The sequence below is a fragment of the Apteryx mantelli genome, chromosome 2 (genome assembly GCF_036417845.1).
Source record: "Apteryx mantelli isolate bAptMan1 chromosome 2, bAptMan1.hap1, whole genome shotgun sequence".
Lineage (NCBI taxonomy): Eukaryota > Metazoa > Chordata > Aves > Apterygiformes > Apterygidae > Apteryx > Apteryx mantelli.
Window position 1 is genome coordinate 58,320,996 of NC_089979.1, and position 22,733 is coordinate 58,343,728.

The following is a 22,733-nucleotide window of genomic DNA, read 5'->3' on the forward strand; positions in this document are numbered from 1 at the left end:
ATCTTAAAAAATATAGTCACAATACTGAACTTACTATTGCCTATAAAGCACAACTTCAGAGATTTTCTTCTCTTTTTTTTGGTATTCAGTATATCATTTTGACTGTAATCTCTCTATATATTCTGAAATTGTAGAAGGTGTGATGGCTTTTAGGGAAGATCGGCTGTTAAAAATGTTTGGATGATAAATATATTGGCATTTTAATGGTTGTGTTGTAATCCTTGGTCTCTGAATATTTTCTGTCATGATTTTAGAGCACTATATGAAATTGTCAGAATTTCTATTAGAAAGAATATTAATGCTTAATAAAGTAAAATCTGAAATTTCATCCATATTCAGAGAACACTGGAAAAACAGTGTTTTCTTCTGGAGAAATTCTGATTTTATTCAGAATTCTAAAATAGGAGTTGTCTGATCTGTCTAGTGACATCCAGTATATGCCAGTACAAGGCTACCCGTCTTTCATTTTCAGCTTCCAGTTCTAAGCATGTTCTAATGGTACTCTATTTTTTAAACATGACTTCTACTCTTCTCGGTTCCATAGAATATTAGAAGGGAAATGTGTGATTCTTTTTTAATTGCCTTTTTATGTTGCATAACTGTGCCTATTATTTTGACTTCTCACACCTGTAACCTACTTGTTCTCCATTTCATAGAGGGAAAGGAGGGGGCAGTCTGTGACTGAGATATGAAGCATCTTTTTAGCAACTCTTTTCTTCCACTGAGGCTTTCATGAAATTTTTACTGTGTGTTAATTAAGAATGATCCATTATTACTTTGGGCTTGTAAACACCTTTGAACGTTTCATTAGGTGTTAATGACACATGGAGCAAGAATTAATACGAATTTGTTAATCCTGTCTAGTAGAGATGTGCTATATGCAATTGCCTAAATTAAGAAGTGGTTTTTTTTTAACTATTGGATATAAATGGTACTGCCTCATTTTCTGCTCTTGCTTAAATGCTAGTTATTGGGTCAAGTAATGCTAATTTTGTATTTTGGCCTCTATATGCAGAATTTCAGCTGGACATTCATCGTTGTTTGCTTGGGCTTTTCATATATCAAAAGCGATTTGCTTGGCTTCTGCCCTTTTGGTCAGAGTTGAGGAGGTGTGGGAGAGAGGATGATGTGAGGAATATTTATAAAGTACCTCATTTGGTCTCTATAGCTGTTGGACTGACATCTATTATGAAACACCAAATTGCTATGTGTTCTTTTATAATTTCATCTTAACTGATTTTGTAGGTTTTGCTTAACTAGCCTTAAGCAAAATGAAATTGAATGTTTGTAAAATATGTTAGATAAGATACAAAGTATTTTAAGACTCCTAAATTAAAGATTGTACCTAGTAATATAAAACCTAAACTTTGGGCAGACTAATAGACTGTGGACCAGTGTAGCTGATGTGTAGATGTTTTGTTTTACAAAGGGTTTGTGTTAATTATAATTCCTCACAAAACTTGTATGGGTAGTGGAAAGCAAGGGGATGAGCAGGGGGTTCTGTAAACATTTCCAACACAGATGTTGGCTACGTTTGTGGCCTTTTCCCTTTCCTCTGTTTTAATAATCTCCTAACAGGTTTCTAGAAACAGCACAGTTGAGATTAACTTTTTGCAGTTATGTTAAATTTTCGCTTAAAATGTCTTAAATATGAGTTATCTTCATTTATTTGAGAAGCATAACATGTGATTCATCTGTCCAATCAAAACTGCTTGTATTATGTTGCATACAGGTATTATTTGATGCATACTTTCACATAGCTTATAATAATTAAAAAAACTTGCCATCTGTTGATGAACAGAAATACTGCCAATGTTTGTCAAATGTGTGCTTTATCTGACCTACTCTACTTAGCACCTTATGGCAGTGCTTCCTCATCAAAGCAATTTACAAATATCTTTATTCTTGTAATGCCTTATTAGTTTGATAACAATGGTATTATCACTTTTTAATGCAGAGATTAATGTACCAAGGATTTGGGAGATACCAATCTCTTTAGCTGCAGGAGGAAGTCACCTGCAATGGGTACAGAGATTAGGATTCTAACTCACACTTGTAAGTAAAAAACACTATTTTGTTCTATTGATCTTTACTGCCTTTTAGAGAAATGATGTGAAGTTTCTAAAGCAGAAAACTCTAGTAATCTGTGCAGATTGGTCTGCTGTACAGTAGGATTTAGGTGTGTAAGATATGCTAAAGGTACCTTGTGAGATGCTGAGTTGTTTCTTCAGTTGAGTATGCAACCAGCAGCAGACTGTGTCTTTTCCCATTCCCTGTTTTCCTCTGGGTATTGTTAGAGGTTGGAGATAAAAACCTTTAATCATGTCTACATGGAGACACCAAAGCAAATCAGCTTAAGTGTCAAGGCAAGACATTTATGTTAAAGTATGTTAAACTTGCGTGTGAATGCTATGTTGAATATAAAACAGCCTTATATCTCTGTAGCATGAAAGAATCAAAGGTCACTTTACATCTGAATAGGAACATCATTCAGAACATAAATTAAGTTACAGAGATTTAAAACCATTCTCTTTATGAATGAGAGTCTCCTGATATAGATGTGTAATAACCTTTAACTTGCATGTTTTATATCTGTACTTGATTTATCTTGGCTTTCCTCAGTGTCACTTATTATTGATCAGTTTTCATGATGCTGCCATCAAGTGGTGTCTTAGATGTAGCAAATTGTAAACTTTCCAGTAACATAAGGTAGTCAGGAAATGTCAGTTCATTGAACTTGAGATGTTTCATTGCAAGTATCTTCAATTTGACAGACTTTAACTGAAACTAAACTAAGATGCAACCTCTCCTTGAATTCTGGTGAACCATGTTTTGGCCAGAGGCCTGGTGTTTTCAGGGTCCGTGGTATGTAGCAAAGCTGCCAAGGATACTATGTTGTGGCCAGGGACACTGTTTCTAGGAACATGTTTTTCTTGGGCAGCTTGCATGAGAGGTCTGCTGCAGAGACCAAGACTGAGGAAATACTGTGGACCCACCTCAAATTTGGGACCTGTGGTGATAATGAAACTGACAATCCGCTTCCCAGTAAACTGAAAAAAAAAAAAAAAAATCAGTTCTATGGGGAAGTTATAAAACTGGAGTCTTCAGTTGATAGGAAATGTAGAGATTTTTAGGTTTTGTCTGCTTTGAAACAAAACCCAATAATAGTAATGAAAATTATCTTGCAGCTGAGAAACTGGCTAGTTCTAGTCTGAGCTGTGTTTCATTATGCATTCATGGATGCCAATTAATATCTCTCTTCCTATTTCTTTTCAATCTGGAACTCAGGTGGAGAACCAAAGCCTTCATTGCCTAGGGGCTTTAATTTATACTTTGTCTTGTCAACTCTGACCACAGAGGTTTGCAAGTCTCTTTTTCCTATGTCTTGCTTAGGAATACTTACATAAAGCAAAGAATATCCTGAAGCCTTTATCTTTTAGGAGGTCAGAAAGAACTGGAGCATATGTTCTTCAGGTTTCTGAGAAGGAAGGGAGATATTCTTATTTTTCTGTTTTTGTCCAGCTGAACTTGTCTCCCTGAGGGACTGTCTGATTGCAGAGAACAGGAACCATCCCAGTAAAGTAGTCACAGAGACTACCTAAGGAAGTCTCCTTAAAAGTTATGTGAATTAAAGCTTGGGAGCAGCTCTAATTTCAAAACCTGAACTGGCTGTAGAGCTGAAGATACTGAGAACACAAGTGTCCCTTTAGAACATGAAGAGGCAAGCAAGTTATGATATATTAGCTGTTGTACTTTTAGCTCACACTTCCAAGATGTTTGCATACTTGTTAAGTTTATGGCCTCTGCAGTGGAGGTAAATAGATGTTAGCATTTTAAACATCTCCCTTAGTGATGAATGTAGAGAAATCCAAACATATTCCCAGGGTCAGTGAGCTGATTCATTTTTTAAATTGAAAAGTTTTGTGACAAAGTTATAACAGTCTCAGAGATCTAACTTTCATGGTTTGCATGGTATGGTAGAGAAAATATTTTAAGAAGTCACCATCATGGTATTTTGAGTTTCTGACCCATCTTGTGTTTGGGTGAAGGAGAAGAGCAAACTTGTTATAGGATGCTACAGGATTCTCACAGTGTAAAAATGTCAGGCAATTTTTTTTTCCTCTTCTGTTTCTGTCCCTTATATGTAAAATATGTCTTTGTCCCCGCACGTACTTCATGTTCTCAGGTGTCCCTGACCCCTACAAAAAAACAGATGCTGTATGCAACTGATTCTGTTACCTTCTACATACTTCCGCTAGTCTTCCGGTCACTCCTGTCACTGTATAGCTAAGGATGTTTCTCCCTTTGTTTCAAGTGCTTTAGGATACAGACATTTCAGAGCAGTCATGCATCTGTAATGTCTAAATGGCTTCCTCCTCTTTCCTTTCCCCTTCCACACCAGTCAAGAAATTCCAGATGGAAGCTCTTTGGTGTCAGTAACAGCTGCATGGCAGATAATTTTTACATCCTCAGATCTGCAATACTTGTAACTCCATATATCTAGAGATGATACTCATTTAGATTCAGGATCTTCCAGTCTTTAAGTTTCCTTAAAGCTCTTCTGATCATCCTTGGTATAGCATTTTCCCCCATTTTCTGTTCCTGGTTAAAAGTAGCTTCTTTCAACAGAAAGAAGTTACAGTTCTGTTGTAAACTTGATTTTTAGCAAGTCTGATTATTTCAGAGTCTTGTGTTGTGATTCAAAAATTGTGCTCCCTTCTTTCATCTCTGGGGTTTATAATAAGGTGTCAGCAATGATCTAGTCCATCTGGGAGCTTGCATCAATACTTTGGAGAGCCATATGTGTCTGCCTCAAACAAGGCTATAGAAAAGTGTTCCACTAGCAACCAAGATGTCATCCATCTGCTAGACAATCCTGTAGCTAGTTAGCTTAATGACGTATTTATTTGACTAGATGTTTCTGTGTAGCAGACTCCAGCTTTCCATTCTGTTCACATTAATACCAAAACCTCCGAGCTCTGGAGAAAAAAAGCTGCCCATTCTGGAGAATGTCAGGAAGTTTGTGGTCTGATGGATTCAGACTATTTATCTACTGCAGGATGTTGCAGTCGTGGATTCCAAGTGAGCACATTGTTAGGAGATTGCTCCAGTCTTCCTGCGTAGGGAGCCTGTGCAGTGCAGGTGTCGGAGTGGCAGAGGGATCAACAGATGAGACACAAGACCTGTGTGACCTTAGATGCCTGTAGAAATCCAATCATGCTGCTACTACTTAGAGTATTATTTTAGCACAGAGCTGTGTGTGGATTTCCTTCTGCAGCAGTTAGAGCTTGAATTTTCATAGTAAATGTTTCACACAGATATCTACGCATAGTACGCTACATGATTATGCATTTCACTTTGTTGCTTAACATAATTTTTTTATTACAAGATTGAGGGGTTCATAGTCTTTGTCATAGATATTTGTATTCTTCGAAGATCCTGTAAAGTTAGAGCTACAGGAATTGTGGTGAAAATGTACTGTGGGAAGATAAACTCTGTAAACTTCACATATTGCTTCTCCTTACTGTGGTAAAATAGAGAACATGGGAACTGGCTGTCATTGATATTTTTTCCTCCAGCCGCTCTCTCTGCTGTTTATTTTTAGTCCAAAGAGGCTAAGTCACTGTTGCAAATTCTGGCTGATCTGATTTCTAATCTGTCTACGAGTCAGAGAGTTGAGTTGAGAAGGGGGCAAAACAACTGTTGTTTCCTTATTGTGGTGATCAGTAAAAACAGACAGCGTGACCTGAGTAAATCTACAGGAAAAATGCAAGCTTAGGTGAAAAGTGTTTTATGTTGATAGCAGTTACTTTAATCTTTGTTGAGGCAATTTTGTGAATTTAATGTGGAAAAACTTGTACGTGTATTCAGACAAGCAGCAATACCATCCGGTCCATCAGCAGATCTTCAATAGTATCTTGCAAGAGTTAGCTAAAATCAAAGCGTTTACATGCAGAGTCACATTAACTTTGGTGGGAGTCGAGAGAGCATCACAGTTCTTTCTGAATACAGCCATTTGGATGAGCTAACACAGTGCTACCTACTGAGTTTGGTAAATTTTACCTGACAATCCTTGTTTAAAAATTAGTAGAATTTAGGTCTTAAAGAATGTTGAAAAATAGATCCTAAAAAAGGCACAAAATTGTTTTGTTGCTGTACAATAGAAGCCTCTCTTCGGACAGGTCTAAAACATTTTTTGTGGGAATAATGGCAGCTCTAAGCTGAAGTTAAAGTAGATTACAGTAAAATCAGAACAATTCCATGGAGGAATGTACATTTGTCCAAGCAAAACAGAGATTGGAGAGGTGAACCGTACTCACTCTTGCTTCATCTTCTAATGATACAAAGAGATTTGTAGAATAATTTAGTTTGGAAGGGACTTCTGGAGTTCATCTAGTCCAACTCCTAGTATTAGTACTAAGGCTTTTCTGAAGAAATACTCTTGAATCTAGAAGTGTATTATTCAGATCTTTGTTTTCAAAACTTGACCTTTTCATACTTTTTGAAATGCTTGTGTTTAGGCATTAGCACAGTAAAGGTGAAGTGGACGAAAATACAGAGTAAGAAAAAAAGACATCGATTGCAACCTTAATTCTAAAGATTCTGAATAAGTGCTGAAAAAGAGCAAAGTTTACACCAATTCTTGTTGCAAGTGGGAGGGAGTTACAAACTCATGAGTAGCTGGAAGCTGTTACATGTGTTTAAAGCAATCAACAGTTTTATTTCCTTGAGATGTTCTCTGTGTGTTGTCTACGTGATTAGTAAAGAATCTTGCAGTTTTAGTTTCTGAGAAGGGAACCAGCAGGCAGAATTCTTCATTGATATGAATGTATGTATTTTTATATGTATCAGTTCCCCCCTTTATTCTACAGTGTTACTATCCAGTGTTAAGAAAACACAATCAATCTTTTCCACATTTTATAAAAATACAGTGTATATTGTTTGGTTGAAATCATCTCGGAGGTAACAGTCTGATGGGTTAGAATAATATTGATTGCTGTAAGTATTTGGTGAGAAAGTGATTTTATATCTTAATGGAAAGCCGACAGTATCAAAACTTTTCTGTTTTAAAACAATGATATTTTTAAAACATTTTTCCACAAAAGTAAAATTTATTTATTTTGGATCGGTTGAAGTGTTCTGCTGTAGGCTTGTATGATACCATGAAAAATAAAGTAAAAACATTTAGAATGAAAAATCAAAATGCTATGAAATGTTGTAAAATTTCTACCTTATAAAATGCCTATTTCAGCTTTTATTTCTTGATTAGTGTCATCAAAATGATACGTTACATGGATATATTTCTTCAATGCATTGTATTACTAATGGAAAACAGATCCACAGGAGTATTTCTGACAAGGTCTCTAAACTTCTTATTTGGGAACTTTGTTTTGGTTTCTATTATTTAGTTGTATTTTTTAAAATCTTTTACTTCCATTGCATTTTGTTGCAAATATGGAATTTTATTTTATGAGAGAGATTACTAACACTCTGTAGTTCTGATTCAGTGCTTCATTCCTCTTTGTTTGTTTTGTCACGTAAGAGCATATGTTATTATATAGAAGATATTACATAGAAGATCTTCTGATGAGTCTCTGCTTTGAATATGTTCGCCTTGATTGCTAGCTATTTCAATCTTCTTGTTATTACTTAAAAGTACAGATCCTGTAGAAGATACTCATTCTTTTGTTAATTTTTATATCCTCTACTGCTGATTTCCCAGTTTCATTTATCTGCTGCTAATCCTATGTAGTTGGTAGCTTCCGCAGATGGAAGAAGACTTATACTGAAACCTAATCATTCTGAACCAGCTCTGTGTTTCTCTTCACTTTGAATTGAGGCTAATTATAAACCAAACTATGTTTTGCTTCTGAAGAGCAGAGTGCTGGCTATGTCAAGTCTTTGCCCCGTTAGCCAAGTGTTTTACTTCTCACAGCACCTCATATGTGTGGATGCATATATGATTTTCCTGTCACTAAACGTTCCTGTCCATTGATGCCAAAGTGCTATGTTATAAAAGAAGATTATGTGCTTGACTTCTGCTCAGGCAATTAGCATAAAATTTGACTGTCTTATCCAATTTAGGTTATGTCTGCTAAGGTAGCTTTGTAATACAGACTGACCCAAAATAATTAAAAATAATATGCAGAATGGTGGTATATCTTTGTAATTTCTGGAATGCTGTTTCTTGGGTCTCTCAGTAATACAGGGGTTTTAAGTCACAGTATTTTGAATCTGGACGTTCAGGATAGAAAAAAAAATAGGGGGGTTGCAAGTATTTAACTTTGGAAAGCCCTTATTCACAATGCTGAGTGGTTTCTGTTTAGCACTGTTTTGTGTCACAACCTTTTTGCTACATATGTTAAAAGAAAAAGGTTTAGAAAATAAATGAGAAGGGTGTCCTTGACTTCTGCTTTCAAAGTTTCTTCTGTGAGCTTGCATGTGTGGTAGGCTTGAATGCTGTAAGAGCCAACAGGCTTATTTCAAGATTGCTCAACAGTGGGGCTAGACCCTGAATACACAATTAAGGATGGAGACAATGTTTAATAGGGAACAACCTATAGTGAGTTATCACATGGAGCCTGAACTACTAGAAATTGTAGATGATATGAAAAATTTGACTTTATTTTCAAGTATTGGCTATTTAGGTCTGCCAAAGTAATCAGCTCACCTTTTTAATTTCTGTTTAGCCATCTGATTGCTGACATGGCAACATTTTTTCTTGAAAGTTTTTCATATCAAAGTAAATCACGTGCTACAGGGCACATTTGTTTTGTGAACATCACTTTTAGAATCAAAACTGTAGGCTGCTGGATAAACAAGTCATGTTCTAATTAGGTATGTCTGTTTTTAGCAAAACTATGTTAGAATGTAAAACCATCCGATTAATTAGAGTTTGATTAAAGTGACATGAGTATCATTGTGCAATCTCCTCTGCACTGTTTCTGTGGCTGTGCTGTTAACACTGTACTCCCTTTGTAGTGTCAAATGGTCCTGCAAAGAGCTGTCCAGGGGAATTTTTTTTTTGCGTTGATGTTTTTTAATTAGAAATAATTGTTTAGCAAAATGACTAAATTTATGATGAGACTTACTGAAAACCTTGTTTTATCCTGATAACATTAAAAAATAATGCATAGTTTTGCATCCGAAATTTAGAGATCCTGTAAAAGGTAATAGAATGAATACAGTACCCAGATAACTGAGAGTTATCTTACAAAATCGATAATGCAAAAACCAAACATTCATATAATGCTGTAGATAGCTAATTAGCCTTCGAAATTTTGCTTGGTCTAAATACCGTTAAAATGAAGCTAGCACATAGAAAACCTAAAATGAAAGTTCTTGAATGTTTGAAATCTGGTATGAACTAAAGCAAGGAACAAGGCGTTCCCCCCAAAATTCCTAGGTATATGTTGCGGAAGCTTGTAACAATTTTACAAATACATACATACCTACATATATATATAGGGTATATATATACATATATATGTATGTATGTATGTATTTTAATTCCCTATGCAGGAGCAGCTTTTAGATTCCTGCCATCTCAGAAGTTTTAGGAAGGAACAAGGGTCCATTTCTTGTGTTCTTTTACACGCACTTGTTGCATATGCTATTTAATTAAAGTGGTGGGTGTAGGGGACCATCAGCCACCACAATGACTTCTGGACATTCTTGTCACTGTTAATTTAATTTTTATCCCACTGCTGATCAGACCTTTTCTCCATCCATTTCCCCACGCTTTGGGAATCTTTCCTCAGAAGGAGTTTATATAAACACGAAGGACCAGGTCTGTATCTGACCTTGTGAGTATTCAAGTCGCCTTCTTCAGTAGGTTATTTGTGGATGCTGCATGGGATGAAGAGCTTACATTATCACTCTGGTCCAAGAAACTGTGCCAAGGTATGGGGCAAATATCGTCACCTCCCCCCCTCCCCCCTTTTCCTTCAAGGCTGAAAAGTGAGACAGACATGTCAGTTTGTTCTTATGGTTTGAGTTCTGTATTTAAAAAACAAAAGCAAATCAACAACCTCTTCCCACCCTGAATTTAAGTTCACAGAAAAAAGGGAAAGTGGAGGAGATGGAAATGTATTCATAAACCAGTAGATAGCAGTGTATTTTCCCTGGTCAGTACTTTTAAAATTTTTAATAAAACATGGTTTTCCTCCCTCCCCAGGCCCCCCCTCCCCCCACTTATCAGGTGATTGTACTTAAATTAAATACTTCCTGTTTATGATTGTCAGAAATGTAAATTTACGGATCCCAATTCGGCAGGAATCCTGTGCTAAGATTGATGGCTAAATGTACCCACTGGCAAGAATATAGTTTGCAAGAGAAATTATAACCAGTAAAATGTGTTGAATACTCTCAAGACAGCTTCCCCTTTTATATCTAAGCCTGTGTTCATAAATGAAAATGTGGGATATATTCAAACTGCAACTTCCATTTTGTTCATGTCTGTAAGTGAGGGGAAAAATGCGTTCATGAGTAAGTTACTACATATTGTGTCTGTACAAATATAGGTCCTGCTGATATGAGGAGAGTTAGTATTGAACAGATCAGGGCTTGCTTTCTATAAAGTGTTAGCTAGATTCACATTGGCATTTTATGTATTTGGGAGGTGGGTAAGAGAAAAAGAATGCTTTAACTGAAGGTTAGTAGACTATGTAGAGGGATTCCAGCAGCTAGATAGTCCTCTGATTGTAGCTGTTAGAAAGAGAAATGTTAACAGTGTAATTTTAGCAGTGTGAACAAATCTGTGGTGATTTGTTCATATTTCATGCTGATACAGAAAATTATGGTTAACTGATAGACTTTCAAAAAGGAAGATTCTTCTTTTCTAAAACCAGCCCCAGACAGACATGAATACAACGTGACAATATGGCTTACTGCTCATGCTTAGGAATCAGCATATTTTGAGCATCTGAAGAACTTTGTTTTCTTGCTAGGTATCAAAACTGTGCAGAGTCAAATGCTGAAATTTTTAATTTTGATATGATGCTTGTGGTGTAATATTGAAGATATTGAAAGAAACAATAATTTTTTTTTATCCCAAAAGCAAAAAGAAAAGATTCTGCAAGTCTTAATATTAAATGATAGTAAAAACAACAACCCAGGCAACTGTAGCCTTCGTTCATGATGTGTAGTGTTCAAACTGTTGTTGGAAGTACATACGGAAACTTCAGGGAAAAGAAACATGCCTTAATAGACTACTCCATTGGTGGCACTGTTTAATGCAAACTAAGTGATCCATTTAGACGTTATTGGGGCTGCATTGCCACATGTTGAAAATTACCAGTGAGGTAAAAATAAAACATACTACTTAAGAAGGAAAGGCAAATAATTCCAGAAGGTTTGAATCCGCCAAATGAGTGCCTGATGTCTTGGCTGAACTGAGGAGCTATTCCAACACAGCATCCATAGGGATCAGGAAACAACATTCTCAAGTCTCTGAAAATGCAAATTTGATAAAACTGCCTGTGGCTCAGGAGAACTGCTTCCAATTCTCCAGACGCCTTGCCCACAAATCCGTCACTATGGCATACTGAGGGAGGTTATTTGTACCTTGATGTTCTGTTCTTGTTCTTTTTCCACTTGTCTCCTCCACTTCTTTGTTTTGCTGCCAGTGAGCTATTGTGGTCTCTTGCAATGTTGATATTTCAGGTAGTTTATTCCCATCTGTTCTTGCAATAAAATAAATGTTCTAACTAAATGTTACAGGTATTTATGAAGCATTTCTTTGGTGGGAGAGGATGGCATCTGACGTTGGGATTTAGGATACAGTTGCTTTCTTTAAGTTAAACTAAGTATATATTTAGGGAGGCAGAATAAGAGTACCTGGGGGTTTGTGTGTGTGTGTACATATATGTAAAGAAAAAGTGATTAGTGTTATCTCAAATGTTTTTCACACAGATCCTTCTTTAAAATAAATGATGATACCTGACTCTAATTCCTTTAGAGTGTTCTGAGCACAGTAACCCCGAATATCCCTTCTTCTGTCCTTTTCTCATATATTGCATGAATACCAGTGGGGTGGAAATAATGCCTTGGGTAGACCATTACCCTGTTGTTTGAACTATACTCACGTAAACCTAAAGACTATGGCAACAGTTATATTGGAAAGCGTGAGCAGATTATGTAGCTATCTCTCTGAGAGCTGCACGCTGTTCCGTATTTATACATGAGAACAATTTGTGTTCACAACACAACAGTGAAAATTGCGATGAGCTTGGGAATCTACAGAGGATATCCACATTACATAATTTTGTTGATCTATTGGGTTTTTGAAAAATAGAAAATAGTTATTTTGAAAGAAAAATAGGGCATAAGCTAAAAAAAGTGATTCTAGGATACTTTGATTTACAAAATTTAAACTGCTCATTGGCAGGCTCTCCCATGGTGCCTTGTGGACAGATAGCAAACTTGTGAATTACAGATTTGGGGTGTTGCATTAGGTTTATGTTGCATTAGGTTTGTTGCTATCATGCATACATCACATAAGTCTAAAAAGAACAGTCTCTGTTGCACATTCATTTTCTCTCACAGCACAAGCCTTGACCTAATTTCTAGAAGCACATTCCTTTTTCCCCCATTGCTATGCATGGGATATGTTCAGTACATAACAACTGTCATGTTCCTCTAATTTCATTTCTCTGGTAATATGAATTCATTGCATTATAATGCATTTTACCATTTGTTTTTTTCTTCTAGGTAAAGAATGACTTTATTTGTTGTCTTTGGCCATATACCAAAGTATCTCTAATATATGAAATTATTTTTTTCTCTATTGAAACATATACATTCATTGGTTATCTTATGCAAATCATACTCTACTTTGGAGTGGCCATTTTAGTAACGTACTGCACAGAAGCCTAGTTGGGCAGTCCGTCCTGTCTAAGGTGTTGTGCTCCTTGAATACCTCGGTTTCTGCCAGATAGATGTGATCTTTTACAAATATCCAGTCATCTAGTCTGTTCTGATGGCAGCCTGACCCTATCCTAATGAGATATGCTTATTTCCTGGCTATAGACAAGGCCAATCTGATGAACTTCTGATGTCGACTGTGATATTTTGCTTACAGTTAAATCATTTTGTAGAAGTGAAAACTGTTGTCTTGACAACTAAATTCCAGCTAATAATAGATAACTAAAAAAACTGAAAGTCCAAATATATCGTAATTCCATACAAAATTGAAAGTTATCCTTGAATTTGAGAGCTGATCTCAAGACAAATGTGTTTGAGGTTTAGATTTGTAGTAATGAATTCAAGAACATCACTATGACACAATAGTTTTACAGTAAATTTTGCCTGTATCTATTTTAAATGCTTTTTTTCTGCAATAAAATGTGTCTTTTAAGCTAGTTTGTTTGCAAAGAAGACTGTTTATTTGCACTGTAATGGCTCCTCCTTACATTTTAGTGATTTAAAATTTGAAAAGTGCATTGAGTTTTGTTTGGGAATCGTCATGTCAATCCAACATACTAGACATGGTTCAGAAGAACGGTGGCTTGTGCTCAGAGGCGCAAGTAGTAGATTCAGTGTGCTTTATATCCTCCACTAGGAAATTCGTCATTTCCTTTTTCTTCCCTACTTATTCTTTTAATCGCTTTAAAGCTAGATTTCCAGTATAATTTGTTTTGTGATTGAGAGGTAAGAGGGTAGAAACAGTGGCATGCAATGTGACAGTTATTCTCTGGGTTTCTTAATGCAGCAAGAAAATTTTAGGTGAATTTGGAAGTTGCTAGAATATGCTGATTTGTGAATTTTTTTCTTGGTATGAGCTTCAGTTTTCAGATTTGCCAATACCAAAGACAGAGATCTAATGATGAAATACGAAAAATGCTAAAAGAGCTAAGCTTCCTCAATTTCTGTTTAAGCTACACTGATGTAAAGCTCTGAACTGAACTGAACTATACTTTCTGCATCCAAAACCCTTTAGCTGGCATAATTATTGTTACTTCTTTGTCTTAAAATTACAGCTGCATTCATTTTTAAAAAAAATTTTTGTGTACCTTGATGTATGTATAATTCATTTTACTTATTTTCAAACATTGGAAAAACTGTTTCTCCTTCATATGGGGAGGAGCTGTTTAGTTTTACCATTTTCCTTCATTTTTTCAATGGGTCCATTCCAGTCCTTTTTAAGATGAAAGGCTGTTACCCAATCTTCATTCGACTGCACTTGGCAGATAGTTTAAGGTGCTTAGATTCTACAGTAATATGAATAATATAAAAGCATATGTGGAATAGAATATTAGACTAGTGTCTCTTTTTTGTCAGAAGAGCTATATAGCTGCCCAACACTTCTGCTGTGTGTGTTCTCCTTCCCAAAGAAGGATGTGAATAGGCCTCAAAACATGGAACCTAAGTTGTGATCCTCATTCTGAGGAGGAACAGTATTTCTGGCTCAACAGTAAGTTGTTCCTCTGGGTATGAGGTACTTTATAGGAGGTAGCATAAATAATTAATATCAGAAATCACATGTTGGGTTACAGCATGAAACAACAGAACTGAGCTATCTCCAAAACATTTCTGAAGTAGAAAGAGAAAACTAGTAAACAACCCTAAAAAGGTCCTCTGTAGTGAGGGCTATTGTGGGATGGTATTTTGGAGAGGGAGTTAGTGTTAGCATGTTTGGACAAAATCACATTTTACAGTTCCATCTGTGGTTTTAAAACAGAGATTTAACAGTCGTCGTCGTCGTCTTCTTCTTCTTCTTCTTCTTTTTTTTTTAAGTCTTAGTGAAAGAAAGAACAATATATTTAAAATCATTTATGCTAATAACATTACTACCCTACTGGCACTTTGAAAAATACACTCTAAGAAAAGCCATTTTATTGCAGAATGTTTTTATTCAGGAATACATCATTCAAACACCACATTAACACTGGAGATGATTGGGGTGTGATGTGACACTGTAACTGTGTTCCCCTCGGACTAGAAATACCCCCTTGCTGTCCATCCTGCTCTTCTTTCTGTTGCCTTCTGCAGGATACGCGCTGAGTAGCTGATTCGCCTTGGTGCCAGTCTATGAAGCCTTTGTACATAGCGTGCTCTGCTGAGGGTGGCAGGGAAGGCTCTCCTGTAAAATTTCAGGTCTCCAGAGAAGTAGCCTAAAAGCATATCTGTGTCAATTTTGTAACCTATAGGAATGTGAATAATCACTGTAGGCTATTTTACATGAAATTGCAGACACAGGAGGTGCTACTTGCACTGTTCAGTATTCTGTTTCACTTAAATTTATGGTAGAAAGATCGTAATTTTTCTCACATTTACTTGAAATTTGTATCTTAAAATCTGGTGTTATGGTGGGAAGAAAGCTGTAAGTCAGGACCATTAAATTGGTGGTAGGACATGCAGATTTTGAGTTTCCATTCTGTTATTTCTGGAGGATACCTTTAACATTATATACCTACTTTTTTTTCCATACCTCATTTCACATCTTTAGGTATTAGACTTGTAACTACTGCAGCTGTTTCTCATTGTCTCAAGTATGGAGAATTATATTTTGTGTCTGCTCAAGTGGAGGTGCAGCTCTGTTCTTCTTTTGCCTCCACCCAACTGTCAGGTTTAAATTTAATCTTGAGAAATTTTTATGGATGAGAATCCTCTCAAGTTTGGGTCTAACCAGAAGGAACCAGCTTTATGCTTTCTTTTGCCTTTTCCTTGGAAAACTGTAAAACTAGGCATTCAACAGAAGTTAGAGAAGCTGGTTGTGTCTTGAATAACATTTTTCACCTTTCATTTTTGTAGGTGATTTTGGGGGCTGTCGTGATACATAAGGCCTTAGTATCCCAATTAATAAAGCTAACTAGGTTGTATGGACAAAGAACTTAATTTTTCTGGGTTATGCTTAAAACTTTAATTTATATGCCTTTATGAAAATATCAGTTCAAGAGAAAAATTTCAGATAAAAAGTAGATATAATAATAACCTGCACAAAATACTTTCTAGTGATCTTCAGGAGTGAAAAATGCAAAAATGTTACACCATATTGTATATGAAGTAGTATAATGGGGAAATACATATTCAGCTATACTTGTAATAGACTGAGCATCTTAACTGAGGTTGCCTGTTGCTTTCTGTCATAAGACTGTTTCAGTAGCCTGTAACTTTCTCAAACTTTAACCGTCTGAGCTGAAATTTTCCATGCTGATTATCTGCTTTGGCCTGATTATTTTAGGCTGAAATTGTTTTGGCTGAAATAAATCATCTGAGCATGAGGTTAGGGAAGAAAACAATCGCAGTTCCTTCAGTGGGAAGGTCCCTCTCTGTGTTAGGGGAGCCCTGGGCAGTTGGTGGTTGACCACTGCTGGAGTTGTGTCAGTACAGCTGTTTGTGGGGCTATGCTTAAAACTAGGTTGCTGAAATGATCCAGGTTTAGAATAACCTTCCACAAAAAATAGAAATAGGAAGGGAGTTATTGTTAATGTGGATTGTTTCAGCCATCCAGTATGATTACAGTCCTGCAAGCAAGCATGCAGGCACAACTGGGATGGGGGAGAAGAGTGAGGGACAGCAATGTGCAGACTGTGGGTGGGACGACCAGCCAGGGTGGTAATCTCTTAAGCAAGTTTTGCTGCTGAAGCCAGTCTTCCATCTAGCAGGAGTACCATGTTATATTTTGCTCAGAAGAGTCTTGTTTAAGGAAATAAACTGTGTTTAAATGATAATTTCTTGATAGATTGAATCTAACCATCAACACTTTGGGAGCATATATGTATGCATCTTGTGATATTGGTCTGCCCAGACGTACATGAACATAGAACACTCATTTGTTTAGGGAAAATACCTCTCCAGGGGTCCTAAGTCCTGTATGCATTTAAAAAACTGTAGGAGGTGGCACTAGGAATTTATAAGAAAAATAACAAGAAAAACTATTTAGAAACAAGGTGTCTCTGTAATAGACCCAGTATGGAACCAGTATTGTAAAAATGGTTGTTGAATGTGTCAGCAGCCAGAAGTAGCTGTATTCAGGAGTAATTTAAAGAGGGAATGATATAGTGGGTGATGTGAAGAATAACTCTAGAAAAATAACTTTGCATACCACATTGTATCACATCCTTTGGATAGCTTTTTAAAATAACTGTCTTATGAACAGTTATAAAGGCATGAAAAGATGTCCCCTTTGGTTGGACTTATGTATATGATGCTAGTCATTGACTTTCGAAGTGCCAGGTTTCCACATGGATGGATGTATCCATGTGTATATTAGGATTTATCTGGTAAGATATGTTGTTTCTAACTGTCTTCCTATTTGTCCTTTCCATTTTGTCAAAATTATTCTGTAGGTTCTTGCAGAGGGATTGTTGATTGCCAGTGGGATTTGAAGACCTGCAGAATCCAAAAATTCCTGGATTTCTATTTAAAGGAGGAAGTAGTGAAGCTAATAGAATTATTTCACTTTAAGCCATCAAGCTAAATATAGAAATACACATTGTTATGAGTTAGGTCAAAGAAGCAGAAAAAAGAGGTTGCTGTAAAGTTAGCCAGTAACCTGTGTAATCATTCCCAATAAATAACAACATATGCTGTCATATAAAATGGAAATGGAACTGGAATGTCTGGTTAAAGCAGACTTCTGTCCATCTGTCACGCAGGCTAATAAGTAACTTCTCTTTGTTTTAGTGTTTAATAAGTGTAGCCCCATCAAAATGTCAATAAATATTGTTAGGAATGTAGAGGACCCATGTTGGTTCTGGATGGATCAGAGCCAGTGGAGTTTTTCCATCTTCTGTATTTGTAATGAAAAGAAAGGGAATACTGATGTACAAACAGAATGTGCTAAAACGTCTATATCCAGCTTTTGGGCACTTACTGAAAATGCTGTTTCATGTTAAGATTGTGTCTTTTTGATCGAGATGCGATGCAGAGAGCTGCTGAGCATCTCTGAGTTGCGCTGCCTCGTTTGGAAAGTGCATATCCACCTTGCAGCTCATGTTTGCAGCAGCCACCACTGTGTACAAGTGACTCTTCCAAATATATACAGTTCAACTTTGTGTCTTTTATTCATATTCAGTCATATATTGGTCACTTCAAAGTTGTTTTTCTCAATGCTAATAAGGTATGCACATTTTTTAAATATTAAAAATGTATTCTGTGACGCAACCTATGCAGGCTATGGTAGTGTCTTAGCCCTCTGATATCTAGCCCATATTTACATTAGAAATTTCACTTTGTGTGCATTTTTTTTTTTTTTTTAACATTCCAATAGTCTGATAGTCTTTTATTTGAAAGTGTCTGAAGCACCAGGATTCTTGTTCACATACTGCTTTCTATGATAAACTGTATAAGACAACATTTCTGTAGTACAGGCAGAGCACTCTAAAGAAGGCAGGGTGTGCTTGTGTCTCCCTGGGTATCTCAGCGTGCTTCTGTTCTACCCTGTTCTTGAGGTCTTTTTTTCCAAAACCCATTTGCAGTTTGTGCTAGCAACACAGTGAAACTGGAATCAGTCTCTGCCATACCCTGCAGTGATGCGTCAGTGACTGGGTAAGAATTAGTCAGGTTCGTTCTGCTGTTGGTGAAACACAAGCGAGGTGGTAACATCTGGAGAGCGAGTGTGGAGCTGCTGTGTAAGGTAAAGGCTGAGAAAGAAGCCGCAAATGGAAGCAAAGTGAACACAGTAGAGCAGGGAAGATCTGAGACAATACTGTAGGTCCGAGGTGGATGGGGATAAAGTGATGGACAAGCCACAAGCAAAACGCAGGAGTGGTGAATTGTGCCTGAGAAGGTGTAGATTCTGTTAAAAAATATCCAGAAATAGTAATGAGGAGCTTTATTACTATTCAGTTGTTTTTAATTCTTCTCATTTTTGAAGAATTTTGGAACGGGTTACAGTGAATTTCACCTATAGTTTATTCATTTGCTTCTAGCTCAGGCCTGAAAATTCTTACCTTATATTTGATGTCATGTGAACTCTGGGGCAGACTCACAAATGCACTAGGTTATGGTGCTCCTGATTTTCAGGTGCTTGCTTCTGGAGTGGATGTCTTACATCCATCTTAGCTCTCGAGAGCATTTAGTTCCCTCTGCAATGAAAAGGGAGAATTAAACACATGAAAATAGATTTAACACAGAAGTCAGTACTATGGCTGTGAAGCAGTAAATAAAAAACCCCCCAACAAAACATAAAGAGGAATGTTTTCCTTTTATCCAGTGAGTATTTAATGTAACGTCTTGGTGAGAATGACTGCGTTGAGAGAATCTTCCTCAATGGTGAGTTTCAGAATAAAGCTATTAGGTTTGGTATGCAAGTTCAATTTACTTTTTCTTTAGCCAGTTATATAAGAACTGTTCTAAACTTGGGAGGATACCAAAATCTGAGTTGAAAGTTGCATTCTCTTCTTGTTTTTTTTTTTTTTTTTTTGTCTTTAATTTCTAAGAAGTGCTGTGCTAATATCCCCCACTGCCACCACATGAATCTGCAATTAACCACTGAGGCAGCTAAGCACTGGCTGTTGACATACCTGTGCTGCCTGTGCTGCTCTCCCTTTTGCCTTTTGGATTTGCTTTATTGCATGGAGAGTCCCTGTATCGCATTTGGCTTATAGCTGTTCTGGATAAGATTTTTTTATTTTTTTTTAATCAGATTTTCAGCAGATCTTTTGCTACTTACATAAGCAGTTACAACATAAAAATACCACTGTGAGAACTTTCTCATGGGAGTGTAGCAGGGCTTTGTTCCCACTGCCTGTAGGTGATCGCGGCCATTTCTAGTGCCCCCTATTGGGTGCTTCTTACATAACTGCTTAGCCTTTGCAGGAGCAGTGCGACCCTTCGAGTGGAGACCGTCATTCGCATTTGAAGTGAAGTATAAAGAAGCGGCTGGAAAGAAATTACAGAATAGCCAACATTCTTCATAGGTTGTAAGGAGACAGCTTTGTTGCCATCAAGAGTACCCTGAAGGTACTGTGATTGCTCATTTTGCTTGAACACTCTTTGTGTTCACACATATGGCTTCCTCTTTGTATTTTTTTGGCTTATCATGACTATTTGGTGTGTTTTCTAAGTTAAAATACATGTCGTAGTAAAAATGCAATTACGGATCTATAATTCCATGTGTAAGAAATATTTCCATAGTTAAGATGATGCTAAATATTTCATTTGAAAATAGAAATACTTTTAATTTGAAGTTCATTTAATTTTTGTCTTAAAGCATAATTTCTGTACAAAAGAAAACAATTTTCAGTACTTGTTATATTCTTCTTCAAAAAAACCCCCCCCTTTTAAATAAAAATAGAGGAAAGTTTTAAATTGATCTTTGGCTTAAGCCCTATTTTTGTATGGCTGCAACTTAATGATTACAATGACTATAATTTAAAATTTTCTTCCTCATTTTGGGGTGGGACAGCATGAGCTATCAGTTCTGATAATTGTTGGGCAATTCAAAGTCTTCAACAATATTTATAGCCTTCAAAATCTGAAAATGAAGAACATAAAATGTATTCCCTTTCTGCTGTAGCCAGTCATATTCACACATAAGGGAATTCAGCTGGTATGGTAGCATACGTTAGCTGAATCTGATTTTAAAACCTTGGGAAAAACACATAAAACATCTTTGCTTTCGGGTTAGTGGATGTCTGTCTTTGACTAGAAAATTTTGTTAAAATCCTGTGGCTTAAGGTTGCTTCTTTTAAATAATAAAATTTAGAATAATTTCTTGATATATTTTTTACATTAAGAATTTAAGAAGCCTGGATGAGTGCTGTTGAGCAGTTTGTGATCTGAAGTGATCTTTTTGCGCAAGCTACACTTGATACACAGAGACTTAGCGGCAGAAACGTTATATACAGAGAGAGTAATAACTACCTGTATGAAATATCTCCCCCCACTCAGTTTCTGGAACAGAAATATTTTGTTGAAAATTCATTGGAATTGAGGCAAAAAGGTCAACTGTAAAGGATGCACCCAGGCTAGACAGGAAAGCTGACATAAGGGACAAATTGCTTGGAGAGGGTCAGTATGAAACGTTGTTCAAGTACTCCAATTTATAGGAAATGTGGGATCATCTATAACATCTGTGAGATGAAAATATGAATGTGATTAAAAAATAATAGTAATTTTACTGACAGTGCAGTTTTTTTGGAAAACAGAACATAGCCTTATGTAAAAGCCATTCCTTATTTTTGACTTGAATGAAAACATTCCTGTCAGAATAATGGAAAAATGAAATGTTTAACAGTTCACTAAGTGCAAATTTTAAAATAAATTTTCTGATAATAAAATATATTTTAGGTACTGTTTATATGCTCTCACAGAACTCTCTTCCCATATATTCTGTAGCTATTGTAAAGTATGTTTGAGACTGGTATGTTTGGGAAAGTGGAGAGTGTGCAGTACAGAAAAATTAACTCATGTTGAAATGTTTGCATCTGGTAGTTAGAATTCTGTTTAAGCTTGGTAGAATTTATTAGAAGTGTGTGCATTATGTCTAGCGACATGAGAGAATAAACAAATTTCCAGTTTTCCTCAAGGCACATCCTTAGCTGATGTAAACTATCAAAATGCCAATGATGATAATAGAGATTTGATTATGCTTTTTTTAACCACTGGAGAATCTGTCCCTCTGTTTCTCATTTCACAGAAGTGCTGCTGTTTTGTCTGCTTGACTGGAGTCATTTTTTATTAAGAAATTCTTAGCATTTAGAAATTGGTGAATGAACTCCAGATGAGCAGTTCCTCTCACTGAAATAGTGATTCTCATTTTACCCTTTCTACAGAAATGTTGTAACTTTTTCTTCTTGTCCTTTTCCATTGTCCTCCATCAGCAGCCTTTGAGGTTGGCTTGGTTCACTTTGGTTGGCTTAATTTAGTCCAGGACTGGAACTTGAGTTCCATAAAAAGAGAGGATAAATACTGTTAAATGTTTTTGGAGAAGAGGGTTAGGAACACAATCCAGAATTGGCAAATTTGGAACAATGCAAATGTGTTGGATGCATTTTATGTGTTCCAAAAGCATTTGATGCTCTGCATAAAGGAGATACTGTTTTTTAGAGTACATGGGATGTCTTTTATATTTTGTTTTGTTTTTCTAATTTGTATGTTTAAGGAAATTTGCGACAGCTTCTACTTGGTTAAAATAGTTAGATTGTAAATAAGACACTACAGATTAGCATAGCCAAAGTTTAGTTGGAAGTTCATCTGGATGACCTTGTTTTTGTCAAAGTTTTTGGACTGTAAATGGCTAATTCTGTATTCTACCCAGTGTCATTTATTGTTAGTTTGTTCCTAGGAAATGATAAAACTCGTGTTTTTTTTAATGTGTTCTTCTAAGCAAAGTGTTAAATGCAAGAGTCAAAAGGGACAGAGAGTTATTATATTAGAGTAATTCTCAATAATCAAATGATTAAAAACAAAACTGTGCTTAATGATAAGTGTCCTTTGAAGATGACCTGTGATTACAACCCATGGTTTTGCTGTCATTTAAGCTAGAGGGCACGTGTTAATGTCTTGCTCAATTGATGAGATTGGATGGATGATGGAATGATGAGACTGCAAGCCAGGTCTTTAGCGTGTCAACTCGTGCCTAGTTCAGAATGACAGTGTGCATGCAAGGCAAGTGTCTTTAGTCTGTCATATCTAGGCTTCTAGTTACAGCCTTCTCTGTGTGTTAATGCTGTAGATGCTCCGGAACAGACCAGAGAAGACAAAGATGGCCATGGACAGAAAGAAGAGAGTGTATATGACACTTGCTGGCTTTTTTTTTCTTTTAATGTTTTTATATAGAAATA

General features: G+C 36.3%; 1 protein-coding gene across 5 annotated transcripts in view; it reads left to right on the forward strand.

The window, feature by feature from the left end:
* The window catches only part of LDLRAD4 (low density lipoprotein receptor class A domain containing 4), a 318,465-nt gene that overhangs the window by 26,352 nt on the left and 269,380 nt on the right, over positions 1-22,733 (forward strand). For 3 of the 5 annotated variants that reach the window (XM_013942419.2, XM_067290736.1, XM_067290737.1), the window contains one exon: positions 1,958-2,055. The exons of the other annotated variants lie outside the window; for them this stretch is intronic. The gene's annotated coding sequence lies outside the window, so the exon portion shown is untranslated. The remainder of the gene's footprint in view (positions 1-1,957; positions 2,056-22,733) is intronic. 5 annotated transcript variants of the gene reach the window in all.